Source organism: Nerophis lumbriciformis, linkage group LG12, assembly GCF_033978685.3.
Source record: "Nerophis lumbriciformis linkage group LG12, RoL_Nlum_v2.1, whole genome shotgun sequence".
Classification (NCBI taxonomy): Eukaryota; Metazoa; Chordata; class Actinopteri; order Syngnathiformes; family Syngnathidae; genus Nerophis; species Nerophis lumbriciformis.
The window spans coordinates 28,790,831-28,809,227 of record NC_084559.2 but is presented as its reverse complement, the minus strand read 5'-3'; the positions used below and the strand labels follow the sequence as shown (position 1 = coordinate 28,809,227).

The following is an 18,397-nucleotide window of genomic DNA, read 5'->3' as shown; positions in this document are numbered from 1 at the left end:
AAATAGACCAAAATCAAAGAACTCTGGTTTTCCAGAATATACAAAGTAAGATTATAGTGAAAATGCTTAGCTTTTCGGAAATATTGATATCGATTTTGAAAATAAAGTGCTGTGGACAGTATTGACATATGCCACATTGGTAATAAAGCCAATATCGAGCATCTCTACTTAAAAATAAACTTCAAATATCAACCAATAGAGAAAGAAGCACAAAGACAATCACACAGAAGGCCATACACCTGATGACAAACATTCCTTGAGAAAAAATATTTTAAAAAGGTGTTCTTGGTAAGAAGTACCACTGAAACCACAAAACAAAACAAAAGCTAATCTGCATCTTTATCCAGATCTTCACAAAAATCCTCTTTCTTGACCCATGTTCTACCGTTTTACTTTTGAGTCCCTTTCGAGGCTACGTGCTGGAACATGGTGACCATTCCTATTCACACCTTTAACCAGATCCTCGCCATTCTTCGTGAATGGTGAGACAGTTATTGCACAATCACATCAACAATACAACTCTTCTTCACGCTTTCCTCCTCGCTAAAACAAACATTTTGACTTTGATTTCAGGTATTTAATCTCGCTTTGGTTTTAGTTTGTGCAGCAGACTAGAACAGTGCTGAGGGACAGAAAACTACCACGAAGAATGAGATCAAAGAAGAAAGAAAACCAATCTACCAGAGCATGTGACTCTCTTTTTCCACTCCTTCTGTCATCCTTTCAATACCTTTGTACCTTCTCAAATAAGCAAATGTCATTCAGGTGTGCTCACAAGCTGCAGAGGGGAGCACAACTTGCTTTGAAAAGGCATATAGTAGGGATGTTCCGTACAGAGTTTTTATGCTGCCGATTTCCATACCAATCATCCATGAGAGAGATCGGCTGATACTAATACCAATACCGATTACATGTATAAACTGTACATTTATTTATGGTGAGTGCTATGTTGGCCCTACGATAAGGTGGCGACTTGTCCAGGGTGTACCCCGCCTTCCGCCCGAATGCAGCTGAGAAAGGCTCCAGCACTACCCGCAATAGGAAATGAATGGATGGATGGATGGGTGGAGTGCTTTTTATAGTGTAACAATATCAGCACAATATTCCCAATAGTTTGATCAAAACAATGTCAATAGGACAAAAAAACTAAACAAAATCAAAATTACTTTATATTAATGAATTCAATCATTTGGGCTTTGCCGTCAAAGTCCTCCTGTGTCCAGAGACTTATTCCCTGAGTTTGTAAACTTAACAAAAACGACAACATAATTATTATGAAAAAATATATATCTGTCAAATTCCCGGTAAGGTCTATTCAGGTGTACTGGAGAGGAGGCTACGCCGGATATTCGAACCTCGGATTCAGGAGGAACAGTGTGGTTTTCATCCTGGTCATGGAACTGTGGACCAGCTCTATACTCTCGGCAGGGTCCTTGAGGGTGCATGGGAGTTTGCCCAACCAGTCTACATGTGTTTTGTGGACTTGGAGAAGGCATTCGACCGTGTCCCTCGGGAAGTCCTGTGGGGAGTGCTCAGAGAGTATGGGGTATCGGACTGTCTGATTGTGGCAGTCCGCTCCCTGTATGATCAGTGCCAGAGCTTGGTCCGCATTGCCAGCAGTAAGTCGGACACGTTTCCAGTGAGGGTTGGACTCCGCCAAGGCTGCCCTTTGTCACCCATTCTGTTCATAACTTTTATGGACAGAATTTCTAGGCGCAGTCAAGGCATTGAGGGGATCTGGTTTGGTGGCTGCAGGATTTGGTCTCTGCTTTTTGCAGATGATGTGGTCCTGATGGCTTCATCTGGCCAGGATCTTCAGCTCTCACTGGATCGGTTCGCAGCTGAGTGTGAAGCGACTGGGATGAGAATCAGCACCTCCAAGTCCGAGTCCATGGTTCTCGCCCGGAAAAGGGTGGAGTGCCATCTCCGGGTTGCGGAGGAGACTCTGCCCCAAGTGGAGGAGTTCAAGTACCTCGGAGTCTTGTTCACGAATGAGGGAAGAGTGGATCGTGAGATCGACAGGCGGATCGGTGCGGCGTCTTCAGTAATGCGGACGCTGTATCGATCCGTTGTGGTGAAGAAGGAGCTGAGCCGGAAGGCAAAGCTCTCAATTTACCGGTCGATCTACGTTCCCATCCTCACCTATGGTCATGAGCTTTGGGTTATGACCGAAAGGACAAGATCACGGGTACAAGCGGCCGAAATGAGTTTCCTCCGCCGGGTGGCGGGGCTCTCCCTTAGAGATAGGGTGAGAAGCTCTGCCATCCGGGGGGAGCTCAAAGTAAAGCCGCTGCTCCTCCACATCGAGAGGAGCCAGATGAGGTGGTTTGGGCATTTGGTCAGGATGCCACCCGAACGCCTCCCTAGGGAGGTGTTTAGGGCACGTCCGACCGGTAGGAGGCCACGGGGAAGACCCAGGACACGTTGGGAAGACTATGTCTCCCGGCTGGCCTGGGAACGCCTCGGGATCTCCCGGGAAGAGCTGGACGAAGTGGCTGGGGAGAGGGAAGTCTGGGCTTCCTTGCTTAGGCTGCTGCCCCCGCGACCCGACCTCGGATAAGCGGAAGAAGATGGATGGATGGATGGGATATATCTGTCAAATTATTATTGTATCGGTTATAAACTCCTCCTCTAACATGTGATGTACTGACTGTAACAATGCTGACACACCAACAGTTGTTATTACATTATCCTCTCTCTAATTCAAGGATCCCCCAAACTACAACCCCTGGGCTGCCACCATCCATGATCTGGCATGCGGTACGTCCCAAATAAAAAATAAAATACAAAATGTATTTATTTTTTCTTAAATCTGTCTGTCCAGCCGCTTAGGCAAATCATATTGTTGATGTAGATGCCCATATATGCTGTAAGGATTTACTTTACACAAGAGAAGTGTGGGATTCTTCTCTTGTTGCCTTATGTGCATTTGACTTTATTAAATGTTTGGATTTATTTAGAGTCTGGCACAGCTGGACCGGAGCAGGAGTGGATAATAAAATGAAAAACAGAAAAAGATGACAATACAATATATATATATATATATATATATATATATATATATATATATATATTAGGTTTGTAAGGTATACCGGTATTAGCACAGTACCGCGATAATAATGAACCCTATTCGGTAGTATACCGCCGCTAAAAAGTACCAGTCCGGTACCAAAATATTTGTACCGTGACACCACTGATACATATATATATATATATATATATATATATATATATATATATATATATATATATATACATACATACATACATACATATACATATATATATAATGTTTATCTCTGTCTGGACTGGAGCCTGCAGTGCCTCAGACTGGAAGTCTCGGCAGAGAGTGGTCAGGACAGCGGAAAAGATCATCAGGACTCCTCTTCCTCCTATCCAGGAGATCGCAAAAAGCCACTGCCTGACCAGGGCTCAGAAAATCTGAAGAGAATCTTCCCACCCCCACCAAGGACTGTTTTCACTGCAGGACTCTAAAAAGAGGTTCCGCAGCCTCCGGTTCTATAACAGCTTCTTCCTTCAGGCCATAAGACTCTTGAACGCATCATAATAATCCCCTCAATTCCCCCCAAAAATGGATTAACTCGCTGGAATATGAAGACAATATAACATACATCCATAAACGTGGACGCATATGCAAAAGTGCAATATATTTATCTGTACAGTAATTATTTATTTATATCAGCACCTTATTGATTTTTTTATCCTGCACTACAATGAGCTAATGCAACGAAATTCCGTTCTTATCTGTACTGTAAAGTTCAAATTTGAATGACAATAAAAAGGAAGTCTAAGTCTAAGTTTCTAAGTCTAAATATATATATATATATATATATATATATAATGTTAACGCGTTAACGCATGTGATTAATTAAATAGTTTTTAATCACGTTACCATAAATGAATGATGATTAATGTATGTTAAGTGTATGTATTGACCGGCGCCTGAAGGCAGCGCGCATTGCACAGGCAGTGATCATGTCACACACCAGTGATAGTTAGAGCAATGTACTCTGTGCGACTTTCGTTTCAAAATAAACCTCGATGGAACTTTAGATAAAACTGAGGTACTGAGTTAGTGTTACAGCGACAAACTTTTTTATAATCGGCGCACACCAAATTCAAGTAAGTTTGTATGTATGTATATATATATATATATATATATATATACCGAGTTAAAAAGTTTGGGGACGCCTACTCTAAACTCTTATTAATCTACTTGTTAATATCTGCTTACTTTCTGCTGTAACGTGCTTCCATCTACACTTTTAAACTTTACTAAGCACTTATTTGTTTTGTTCTAGCTAGCTTAGCGTTTAGCTTGTGAAGTGAATTCTATTTATATAATGCTTTTTCTCTAGAGGCTCAACGCGCTTTACCTAGTGAAACCCATGATCTACGTATTTTAAGCTACAAAGCTGGTGGGTAAAGTGTCTTGCCCAAGGACACAACGGCAGTGAATCGTACTTGGAACCCTCCAGTTGCTGGCACTGCCGCTCTACCAACCGAGCCACGCTGCCCCACAATAGAGCATGTCTGTTATTGGCTTGCTCTTGATGTAGAACATGTTTAGTCTCATCCTCCAGTGATAACGATACATGATAATGATACTAACAAAACACAGTTTATTTGTCGTAATAGAGGTAATTAATAGTAATATATTGGAGCGTGCCACACTGTGTATGGAGACACATAATTAACTGCCGGACACTTGTCAGCTGGGGGATGAAAAATAAATAGTGTCAGTGTTGGGATTAGCATTAAAAGATATAAATCGGCAGTGGCCGATCGCATACTTTTTCATGAAAACTGACACCGATCGGCGGGCGATCGATCAGCACATCCCTAGCATATACCATGAAACACGTGATGTTTGTTTCTAAAAATCCTGGTTATTTATCGGTGTTAAGAGAGTTAAATATGCCGAACAGTTTTACACCAATGACAAACATTAAGTCTGAGTACTTTTATCTTTGTAGAAGCATAACTGATACAACTTTGGACTCATCCCAGTGACGGCCTCAGTCCATGGTGTATGAAGTAATGATGATGTTCAACAGCTCCTCCCAGTAGAAGTTAAAGGTTGAATTTTAGAGGTGTGAGCCATGCCTTGGGCTGTTTTGGAGTTGGACCACCAACAAAGGCTTACTGTACAATGCCGAGTGATACAGTATGTGCCTTCAAGTTGATGTTCATTCAAAGCCCAGAGAGTACTGCAAGTGATTAGCCCTTATTGCAGTTATGTAATCGAACGAATCCATAGCGCCCTTTTACCTCCTTTAGCATGTTCATAAAAGTCATGAGATAAACTATGATGTCACCGGAGAGAGTCCACAAGTACAAAACCACCCTAGGGACATCTTGCCAATGCTGCAGATATGTTATTTGTGTTACAGGTAGCAATAAGCAAGAGTACAAACATGCTTGTGCTATTTATTGAATATGAATCAACATCATCTTATGATGCTTTCTCACATAATCTTGATGGTAGTTGTGAAACTTCCTCATATTAATCATTCACTTGGACTCTTAAGTGTGTTCTGAGTAAGAATGGTAAAACTGTCCAATAAAAGAGAGTGCGGGGATAATGAGACTTATCCCTACAATAAATGGATTTGTTACCATGTCCGACACCAATAAGCATAACAATGTCATCATCTGGGCTTTTTGTTGAAGTGTCAAGTTGTGCAGTACTTACAGAAGAGTGCGCGTCTCCTCGGTGCAGTGAAGGAAGTGAGTGGAAGAAGACAAGGAGGAGGAGGAGGAGGGAGCGAGCGAGGGAAGCACTGCTGTCTCTCTCTCTCTCTCGCTTGTTCTTTGTGTCTTTATCTGACGTTGAAGCCTCCAGCGTGGCTCTGAGATAGGCGCGGGCCGTCAGGCAGGCATGTGTGTGCCTATGTTTGCATGTGTGAGAGTGAGCACACACTTTAGAGCTCATCAGGGAGATGGCGCTCACTAATAGTTTCCATCCACAGCTGGAAGTAATAAGAGCTTCCCATTCAGGCCGTTCAAGCTCTGTGGCACCGCCTTCTCATGCGAGACAAGTTGAGGTCGCTTTCTGTGAACAGAGTGCATGACATGTCATGTAATTGCATGCTCGACGAAATACATTGTGTGTCACAATAAAGAAGGTGTGCACACTTTTTACACAGAGAAAGAATGATGGGGGGTACACTTTGAAACATTTTTGCATTAATTATGTCAAACTAATCCAATGTAGGTTAATATGTGATGTTAAGCTATCTGAACAAAACATTGCTTCAGTTTACTTTGTGTGTGTATATATATATATATATATATATATATATATATATATATATATATATATATATATATATATATATATATATATATATATACACACATATATATGTTGATATATAAATAAACACATATCAACATATACATAAACATATTTTTAATATAATATATATACACATATAAGTTTATATACAATTTATATATATACATATCAGTGACGTGCAGTCACTAGAGGCGGGGCCTCACCTGCCATCATGGAAATAAAAAAAATGTAAAAAGAAAAAAAAAAATTCAATTGTTATATGTATCCAGTGATTATACTATAAAGTTATTTTCCATTTAACTTCACCAGTTTTAGATTATTTTTATTCAAAATCGCTGAATTTTCACATTTGCCGTTCAAATACTGAGAAGAGACGGTGCGGTGAACAGCAGCCAGTTGAGGCACGTCACTCAGTGCCGCAACATGGATTGTGCAATGACTCGGCTAACTGCTGGCCTGCTGTGCAGTGAGACTGTATTGCTATATGAACTATATTATACATTTCCATAGTTTAGTTAGCTGAGGTATATAATGTACAGTGTATTTTGTCAACAACTGTATGTGTAACGTATTTCTTGTGCTGAGCGATCATAAAACGGCTGCAAAAGACGCACTGGCTGAGGCTCGCCTCCTGCACCCCCGCCGTAGAATTGTTATATCAACTAAAGCCCACACTTAAACTTTCCACGTGCAAGATTGAATCTATTTTAAAAAATTATTTCATAAGAAGCCAAAAAGTGCAAAAACAATAATGTTGTTGTTGGAGGAGTTGTGAATGATTGCAGGGACACAACATTAGATACACCTGCAGACTGCAGGTGTACCTAATTCACAACTCCTCCAACACGAACATTATTGTTTTTGCACTTTTTGGCTTCTTATTAAATAACTTTTGTAACCTATTTTCATGGGCTTTCCTCTTTGTGATGTTAAGTTCCTGTTATGCGCTGTTATACAGTATATGCCTTGAGCTCTTATTTTGAAGGCGCTAAGAGCGGAAGTGATGTCACGTTGCGGAGGTTTTTGAAAGAAGGTAAATAAAGTGGTCCTCGTGTAAACTGGAGCCTCCGTGTTTGTTATTTTGTAGTTTCATACAGTATAGGCGACATTTATAAACCCTCGGTTACACTTTTTTAAATAGATTCAATCTTGCACGTGGAAAGTTTAAGTGAGGGCTTTAGTTGTGGACTTCATTTATAAGTAAAGGTAAGACCATAATAACGTTTTTTTTATCAAATGTGCTTATTCACCCCCTGGGAGGTGAGGGATGCAGTGGGCAGCAGCGGCGCCGCGCCCGGGAATCATTTTTGGTGATTTAACCCCCAATTCCAACCCTTGATGCTGAGTGCCAAGCAGGGAAGAATGCTGGTATGAGCTTTTAAACATAACCCGTTAACTGCTGCCAATCAAATGGTGAATAAGATACTCTTTAGGGTTCATATGTTTGTAAATCTGACTGTGATGAAGTCAGTGCCTCCCCAGCCATCAACCTCACCGCACGTCACTGATACATATATATATATATATTATATACATATTACATATATGTAATATATATATATATATATACACACGTTTATATATGTTGATATATAAACAAACACACATATCAACAGATACCGTATATAAACATATATATTCCATCCATCCATAATAATATATTACTATACATGATTAACTATATGTATACATATATGTTTATATACAATATATGTGTATATATGCACACACAAATATGTATATACATATACACATATATATATAAACACACACATATACAGTATATATACATATATATATTAGAGATGCGCGGATAGGCAATTATTTCATCCGCAACCGCATCAGAAAGTCGTCAACCATCCGCCATCCACCCGATGTAACATTTGATCAGAACCGCACCCGCCCGCACCCGCACCCGCCCGTTGTTATATATCTAATATAGACGATGCAAGGCATTAGTGAGGTTATAAAGCTTTTGCCTGTTAAAGAAAGGAGACTGATCCAATGCAGCACAGACATTCGCGTGCCACGCTGTCACGACCCAGACGCACACCAGTGCGCAATCATATGGGAGCCGCGCTGAGCGCACCTCCAAGCGCGTCTCGCTGCCGGCGACGGCCGGGTATGGGCCCGACGCTCCAGCGCCATCCATTTTCAGGGCTAGTTGATTCGGCAGGTGGGTCGTTACACACTCCTTAGCGGGTTCCGACTTCCATGGCCACCGTCCTGCTGTCTATATCAACCAGGGTGAGCCCCACCCCTTTCGTGAGCGCACTGCGCGCGGAGTGGCCCCTGTTACGCGCCCCCGGCAACAGGGGTGGCGGGCAGGTAAGCTGCGCGAGCGGAGCGCGCGGAGTGACCCCTGTTACGAGCCCCCAGCCACGGGGGTGGTGGGCAGGTAAGCTGCTTACCTGCTGCGCGTGACGCCGGCCGCGGCGAAGGCGGACGAGGCGGGGTGTCGGTGCGGTGGGCGCGGTGGTGACCCTGGACGTGCGTCGGGCCCTTCTCGCGGATCGCCTCAGCTACGGCTCCCGGTGGGGCCCTCTCGGGGGAAGGGGCCTCGGTCCCGGACCCCGGCGAGGCGTCCCTTCTTCGCTCCGTAAAAGTGTCCATCTCTTTTTTTTTTTTTCTTCTGTTGTGGCATATGCAGCAGGTGCCTGCTCGTTTTTCGTATGTAGGTAACAACATTTAACTATGTATATATATTTCCGAATTGGTTTAACTGCCACCCACCTGAATCTATTTAAAATCTAATTTTTTTTTATTTCAACCGCCCGACCCGACCCGACCCGCGGATAAAATCTAATTTTTTTTTATTTCATCCGCCCAATCCGCGGATAATCCGCGGTTGTGCCCGCAAACCGCGCATCTCTAATATATATATATATATATATATACATATATATATATATATATATATATATATATATATATATATATAAGGGTTGTACGGTATACCGGTATTAGTATAGTGCCGCGATACTAATGAATCATATACAGTACTATACCGACTCTGAAAAGTACCGGTCAGCCCCATGTTAAAAGAGAAAGTGAGCAGATATTAACAGTAAATGAACAAGTGGATTAATAATTCATTTTCTACCACTTGTCCTAAATAATGTTGACAAAGTAATAGAATATGAATGACACAATATGTTACTGCATACGTCAGCAGCTAAATTAGGAGCCTTCGTTTGTTTACTTACTACTAAAAGACAAATTGTCTAATATGGTCAGTATTTTATTTAAGGACAAACTTGCAATAAGAAACATATGTTTAATGTACCGTAAGATTTTTTTGTTAAAATAAAGCCAATAAAGCAATTTTTTTGTGGTCCCCTTTATTTAGAAAAGTACCGAAAAGTATCGAAATAATGTTGGTACCGGTACCAAAATACTGGTATCGGGACAACACTAATTATATATACATATACAGTATATATATATTTATATATATATATATATATATATATAGAGAGAGAGAGTATGTGAGAAATCAAATTACAGTAGTATTGTAGCTTGGTTTTCCTACACCAACTTTTTGCATGATTCAGTTTTCAACGTATGCTGTCCTGGTTAACGTACGACCAAGGAGGGTTGGGCGATATATCGATATACTCGATATATCGCGGGTTTGTCTCTGTGCGATATAGAAAATGACTATTTCGTGATATTCGAGTATACGTTCTCACACAGTTGCTTTTAGCTGCGGGCATTACACTACATGAGTTTCCCACTCTTTCTTGTCTCTCCTTCTCACAGAGACATAAACCAAGCGCACCTTCTTACATACGTCACGTCACGTGTGCAACGTCACACGCTCCCGCGGAGCAGAGAGGTAGCTACATGGTAACATTAGCTGTGATGCTAACGGTGAGGTGCGGGTGGTAATACGAGAGAGAGAAAGTGCGAATCTGGTAACAAATGGAGGAATAATTAATTCCAAGAAAAACAGCAGGGGGTCCATCGTCCGGCGGTGGTTTGGCTTCAAGCGGGAATATGTTCAAAATGTATGCGGCAAAAGCGTTGCTACAAAAAGTAGCAGCACTGCTAATGTAGCATCATTTGAAAAGTCACCCGCTAGAGAATGATGAGTGCTTGAAACTCTGCATGTCAACATCTCCGGCCGGTGCCACACCAACAAAATGCCGAAGCAACCATTTCCACATCAACACCGTATGAAAAAAAAAAGTCAACAACAGAAGGAGATAACGTCCCCAGGAACCTATTATGCAGCTCATTTTTATTTGACAGTTATTGAAATATCTTGTGTGACCTCATGCACAAAAGTGCACTTTATTTGTTTTTAACTATTGTAGTGGCGTTCTGTACAAAAAGTACACTTTAATTTAGTGTTGTTTTGATATGTCATCTTGGTGACATCATTCACAAAAGTGCACTAATAGCTTGTTTTAAAATGTCTCTGACAATCTTGCACTTTCTGTTTTGGAAATGACATGAATGTTTGTGCCACTGCATAATAACTGTTTAATAAATACAGTTTTGGTAAATTGAAGTAGTTGTGATTTCCCTCTCTGCATGAAAGTTTAAAATGAGCATATATTAATGCAGTATGAATAAGAATGTTTTAATGCAGACACATAGAATCATCATACTGGTGTGATTATATGCATCAAGTGTTCATTCAAGGCTAATGCAAAATATCCAGATATATATCATGAATAGTGATTTGGCCTAAAAAAATCGAGATATTAATAAAAGGCCATATCGCCCAGCCCTACGACCAAGTAAACTTTGAAAATATTTTCCAATATTTTTTTATGTATTTAAGTTGGTCATATTTTGTATAATTAAGTTGGTGACAACAAAATTAAGCAGAATTTTCAATTTTATTTTATTTTTATTATTTTTTTTGTCCTGTCCAGCTTCTTAGGCAGATCATATAGTTGATGGAGATGCCCATATCGGCTGTTCAGATTTACTTTACAAAAGAGAAGTGTAGGATACTTCTCTTGTTGCCTTATTTGTATTTGACTTTATTAAATGTATTTATATTATCATTTGGTGCAGCCGGGCCAGAGCAGGAGGGGATAGAAAGAGAAAAAAAGGAAGACAGAGGGGGAAATTGTGGGGACAAGAGGGGGATTAGACAGAGAGACAAAAACAACAACAGCAAAAACAACAATAACAAAAACAACAAAAACAATAGAGCAACATCAGCACATAGGATATGTACAAATATGATGGTAACAGTGATAGCAAAGAAGCAGTTAGCGAAACAAAAAAATAATACAGAAATGACAATGAGCATTTTTACACTACAAATGGAGCATCACAAATATCAATAGAAATAGCGTTATTGATAATGAACAATACCAATAATTTACCTCTATTATCAACAATACAGTTGTTCAAATGCAACAATACATATACGTAATGATAACTAGAGATTAAAAAAATGAATACCGAAAAATAGAGAGGAAGAAAGAGAAGCAACCTTTATTAACCTTGTAGATTGTTATAGTACCAATAGGTTAAGCCAAATTTTTTTCTAGAAATGACATTTAATAACTATGAAAAAAGGACAGCAAATTCAAAAAGGTGAAAAAACATAAAACATATTTTATATTCTAGTTTCTTCAAAATAGCCACCCTTTTGCTCTGATTACTGCTTTGCACACTCTTGGCATTCTCTCAATGAGCTTCAAGCACACCTGTGAAAAGAAAACCATTTCAAGTGACTACCTCTTGAAGCTCATCGAGAGAATGCCAAGAGTGTGCAAAAAAGTAATCAGAGCAAAGGGTGGCTATTTTGAAGAAACTAGAATATAAAACATGTTTTCAGTTATTTCACCTTATTTTTTGTTAAGTACATAACTCCACATGTGTTCATTCATAGTTTTGATGCCCTCAGTGACAATCTACAACGTAAATAGTCATGAAAATAAAGAAAACGCATTGAATGAGAAGGTGTGTCCAAACTTTTGGCCTGTACTGTATATATGAGCAGTATTACGTAATGATACACCGAAAATTTGGCCACCGAAAAAAGACTTATCAGCGAAACAGCACTGCGAAAACAAAATAGGATGTTGACGTAGACAAAATGCACACCATTGTCTGGAGCACAGGCAGCATGTCTGCGATGTGGACGTACTTTGATTTAGATATACCCGTGGCCAGCGATCTACAAAATGTGCAAAGTGTAAATATTAAGAGGGCAGTGAAGGCTTTCAAAGAGAGAAAGTCAAGCAGACATCAAGCGACAGAAGTAAGGAGTCCCTAAACACGAGTACAAAAAACCTAAACATTTTCCACAAAGTGCAGCCTGTTACATTGTACAAAAGCAGCAACAATTGAAAAATGGAGCAAAATGATATCAGGAAAAAATATGTTAAAAACTAATTAATAGTAACACAGACTTGTTTGCATGTATGTATAATGTATGTGTAAAATTTAAGCATAAGCGCCGAATGTGCAAATCACATGTCATATTGCTCATTGCTCCATAGCCAAAAGTATAATGGCAATCTAGGCAAAACCCTAAAATAAATAATATATAAAGTAAACCAAAAAAAAAAACCTGTGTTGCCTAATTGTCATGCTATTAGCAAAGTCTTCTTTTTTAACAGTTTTCAAGTTGTTTGGATAAAAAATTACTTATCTCTCTCTCTCTCTCGTTATTTAAGTTTCTGTCATTCCTGACAGACTTCCATGATTGATTTCTACGTATTACAATCAGCTGCGAGTTGGCAAACAGTTGATAGGGGTTTACCAACAAGGCATTAGATTCTGTCAATCCACTTGGCTTCTGGTCGTCCTGGTCTTCTTGAGCCTTCAATTTTCCCCTGTAGCAAGTTGCTTTCTTGCCTTGCTATGTGGCCAAAGTAGCTCAGTGCCGGATGATTTATCACATCAAGTAGTCTCTTCTTTTGGTTGACCTCTTGAAGGACACTATTGGTCTTTCTTGTTGTCCAGGGGATCATTGGGATTTTTTATTGAGTACGGCCGAAGAATAAGCCACCATGGAGCAGAAAAAAGTTGGGCGAGCCAGCAATTTGATAAAGAAGGTGAAAAACACTTAAATTCTGTTAATCGAACTGCCATCGAATTTTGTAAAAAAAAGTACTTGATCGCCACTGCTGATTGATACCTTTAAATTCCCATTACAAACGCTAATGACTGAATGATTTATTTTTATTAGCCTTGGCTGCTATTTTTGGTTCTCAATCCCTTGAGTTAATATTAATCACCTCCATTTCAGCAAATAAACTGAATTTCTTCAAAGTAAAAGTATCTTGAGTATCATTATCAAGTAAGAACGGGGCAGACGGATCCATAAATTGATGGTTTCAATACCAAATGTAGTATCAGTATATGATCGATATCAGACCGATTAGGTCGATATTAGCGGTAGAAAATGGATGGATAGGTCGATATTTTTATTTTGTCAGTTTCTTTGCTGTTGGTGTTTTTGTTCATGTTTACTCACTCGGGGAAGAGTTCCCTGGATTCTGGAGGACTTTGAGTGCAAACACCAAAGGATTTTGAGGCATAGTACCGGTAGATAGTTTTTACTTTGGTTTAGTTATTGTGTACTATTGAATTTGTTTCATTCAAACAGTTGCTTGCAATAAAAGAGAATAAGGAAATACTTGATATTTTCAAAGCACTCAGAATAAATACATTGAAAAATCTAAAGTTAATACAACAGAATCAGAATGAGATATATTGGCCAAGTATGTTTAACACACAAGGAATTTGACTTGGTAGACTGTGCTCTCTTTGCTCAATGCAAAAAACAAACAAACAAAACAAAAAAAACGCAACAACTACGCATTGTACGTGATTGGTTTTGGTATTGGCCGATCGGTATAGGAATCGTTAGCATATAAACCTTGATCAAAACTCCCTATAAATACAAGAAGTAACTTACATCAAATTACAAATCACTTAGTTTTTATCACTTGAATGTTCATTTTCCATATCATTCATCTTTTATATGTATTTCACATTGTTTTCTGCATATTAAACTATAATCGTTCTCTATAAAATGTGTTTGGGTGTCTGGAACGTTTGGATTATTTGTTATGGGGCAAAAAATATTCAGTCTTGGTCAGATCTTTTGGAACAGATAGAAGTAAAATTATCATATAATACATGTCATTAATACTTTTTAAAATATAATTTTTTTAACATGCCGAGGGCCCATAAAAACAAGCTTCGGGTCAAAAATGGCCTCAGTGCCGCACTTTGGACACACTTGCTAATGCTATATGAGATCTGGAGGGCAAATGTCAACTCACTCCCAGTGTTGCAAAGTCCGTCTGCATTTTGGAGGGAAGCTTTTTGAGGTGAACTCCCCACTGCAAACAATGCATGCATGCACATGTTAAAGCCCACACACAAGCGCTTAAAAGGGCCTCAGGGAGGTGTCAGTGTTTCCATGTGTTTTTCCAAGAGTGTATTTGCAGCAAAGCCAAGAGTGGAGGCCCTGCAGATTTCCTTTGCTCCACAGTGTTATCAAAGCAGATCCTCTGAACTTCTCGCAGATGTGCAAAGCTTCTGTGTAAAGTTCATTGTTCTAATCCTGCTCACATGTCTCTATATCGGCTCCAAAGCTCTCTGAAGCCTCAGTACTGAGAACAGAATCAGAATCAGAATCAGAATCAGCTTTATTGTCATTACACAAGGTAACGAGATTGAGGCCATTCCATACAGTGCGATGTGTGCATGCTAGAAAAACAATGTGCAAATATATAAAAATATAAAAAATGTAGAAGTGCAATGAATATGGTGTGAAATGAATATATACATGAAAAAAAACACACAAAAAAACAGAAGCTTATCTCACTTTTTTCTACCTTCTAAGATAAATATTTTTTACAGTATGAGTGGAATTGGCGCATTCTGTGACTCACTGAACCCTCGACGTCGGCGAACGACGCAGCCAGCTACTCATCATGGGGGGGGGGGGGGCTGAGCGAACGATTCGTTCACCGCGGATTAACGACATGAATCACTCAGTGAACGACAGAATCAGGACTCGCTACTGACACAGAGAACTGATTGTGTCGCGGAGGAGGACGTCACATTGAGGCTCTCGTTCAGTCACTGTGCGCGTCGTTCATTGGGTGCTGAGGGCTTGTGTCGTTCGCGAACTGACACACACCGAGATCTGCCGCTGGGGAAGCTGTTACTGACTGACTCATGATTCGCCGACCTGCACACAGAACTGCTGCTGCAGAAGTGATTCAGGTTCACGTACTTAACTGTGCTGACTGTGGCGCTGTGTCAGTCACTCACTGCCTGGTGTACTGCATGCACAGAGCTGTGTAGGGACTCCCGTTCACCCTATTTGCTGCTTCTCCCGCGAATGTCTGCACTGTACTGTACTACGCACGCCCCCCCCCCTATTTTTTTTGGGGGGGGGGGATTCGGTGAACACATTTTTTGAACGACTCAATTTAAGGAACTGATTCTAGTGATTCAGTACAGTCAAAAGAACTCCCGATCCCATCACTACTGTACATATCCTACCAAGTCAGACCTACACTGTTTCAATATCCATTTCTCTGTTCTCAATTGTTGATGACTGATGATAACAACCAAACCTAACCCCCCCCCTCCACACCCCGGATTGTAAATAATTCAATGTATATACCCTGATGATTATCTTGTGTGATGACTGTATTATGATGATAGTATATATGACAGTATATATCTGTATCATGAATCAATTTAAGCGGACCCCGACTTAAACAAGTTGAAAAACTTATTCGGGTGTTACCATTTAGTGGTCAATTGTACGGAATATGTACTTCACTGTGCAACCTACTAATAAAAGTCTCAATCAATCAAACCAAATGCCGAGAGGCAGTTTTTTCTGTTGGTGCAGCTCTATTTTAAAACCACTATATGTCGCCAAACACCCTAATGCCTTTCCTAATAACAATCGCTGCCAAATAAAACAAACAAACAAAAACTTTTTTAGCACAATGTGTCTGTTTTGAAAGGGGAAACAACAATACATCTCACAATGGCTGAGTTTCAATTGTTAAACTTCAATATGTATACTTTATATACACTCTTTGAGGGTGTGAATTTTGACAGTGTAGTGCCACGACAAATCAAAATTGTGTCGACGCGTACTTACCGCTTCTTTTTCTTTTTGTTCATTTTTAACTGTGAGTCGTCATGTGTTGTTACGTAGCCAATATTATGATTATTAAGACCTGGGTGGTACATTTGTATTGTATGTCACCGGTAAGGTAGAAGTTCATCGCTACACACTCGTCACCATGTTTACAAACACGTGTTGAGTGCAACATCCGGGTACTACTGCAGTGTACTTCTAAATGTGAACGCACTTCTGCACTCAGAATGCCGAAGTGTGTGAATGGAAACACACTTTAAGTCTTTAACATTTGTCAAAGATTAGGCAGAGAGATTTAAAAATTAAAAACAATTACTTAAGGTAAAGCAACGTCTGACTCAACGTCCGAATGACAGACTTTTGTTTTGAGCAGACATTTATGTGATAGACTGTGCCACACCGGCTCCTAGTGTTCATTCCGAGAAGTGCAGCCAAGTATATGTCATTTATGGCTCTTTGAAAGAGACCGGATCTTGAAAACCCGTTCCTATCAAAGAGTTGTTCAAAAGTAATGGCTTGTTGTTATTTGTCTATTTTTATTTTTTTGTTTTAAAGAGGTCACTTTCAAGGAATCAATAACTGGTAGCAGTTATAAAATACGATTTGGATCAAAATAATCACAGATTATATATACAGTAATTATTGGTGAGAAATATTCAGAAATATTTTTAACAATTTCATTTGGTTTATGTTTCTTATTTTAAACGTTCCACAAGGTGGCGCCCTATACCATATGTGCATTGACAATGAGATTTTTCTTCCAAAGTTTTTTTTTAGTACAGATAAGAAATATACACATAATTAAAAAATAATCGTATTTCTACAATTGTATAGAAAAAAAAACTACAATATTTAATAATTTTAGTACCCTACCTGGTACTACTTTACCATTCCCCAACAAAACAATTAACCAGAACAGTTCATCAAAATGCTGTTTTTCAATTTGTGTATACAATTGCTTGCTAATGAACAAATGCATGTAAATTGTAGTACATACAAAAATAAATAATAATAGTAAAAAAATAAAAAATAAAAAAATTTAAAAAAAAAATTAGTACGTTTTTATATTCATTAAGATTCTATTTGAGGTGGTTTATTTTTATTTTTTTATTTTTTTTATTTTTATTTTTTCCATTATTATTATTATTATTATTTTTAATTTTAATGAATTGATTCATCAATCAACAAAACAATACACAACAACACCACAACAATGCAATCCAATTCCAAAACCAAACCCGTCCCAGCAACATTAAGAACAACAATAAACAGAGCAATTGAGAGCAATTGCGGACACACGAATCCAAATGTAGTGAAACAAAAATGAACATTATCGACAACAGCATCAATATTAGTAACAATTTCAAAATAGCAGTGATTAAAAAACCTTCATTGATATTATCATTAAAAACATTAATAAAAAATAATTTAAAAAATTAGAAATGAACAATAGTGTCACAGTGGCTTACACTTGCATCACATCCCATTAGCCATATTTTGGTTCATTTAATAGTTGAGGTGGTTTAGTACATAGGTGTCAAACTCAAATTGTGACCTGGCCTGCCACATCATTTTATATGTCCCACCAAAGCCTGAAAATAATAAGTGTCTATACTAATAACAATACAATAGGCGTGGTGCTTTTCTTAAAAAAATGTACTCTATTTTAACAGAAGAAAAATACATGTACTGCATGCAATTGCTTATTTTTTATATTTTGTTATGATCCAATAATGCAACAAATATTGCATTATCATGCATTCCAAACTTTTTGTTAAATATCTGCTTGACACATTATTTCAAGGCAAGTTATCAATACATTGTATGTACAGTGTTAAATTCCAACAGATTTTGCACAAAAATGTAACTCTAAAAAAACCTGAGATACCGTTTGTTTTCCCATTTATATTAATACACCGTAAATAAAACAACCGTAGATTTCACCCAAAGTGATATTT

The 18,397-nt window shown here is 38.9% G+C and overlaps 1 protein-coding gene across 5 annotated transcripts in view; it reads right to left on the bottom strand.

Moving 5' to 3' along the window:
* The window catches only part of sorbs3 (sorbin and SH3 domain containing 3), a 75,397-nt gene extending 58,829 nt beyond the window's left edge, over nt 1–16,568 (bottom strand). For all 5 annotated transcript variants that reach the window (XM_061986248.1, XM_061986245.1, XM_061986251.1 and 2 more), the window contains exons 1-2: nt 16,440–16,568; nt 5,717–6,076 (exon numbers count right to left, since the gene is read on the bottom strand). The gene's annotated coding sequence lies outside the window, so the exon portion shown is untranslated. The remainder of the gene's footprint in view (nt 1–5,716; nt 6,077–16,439) is intronic.
* Between the last annotated feature and the right edge of the window lie 1,829 nt (nt 16,569–18,397).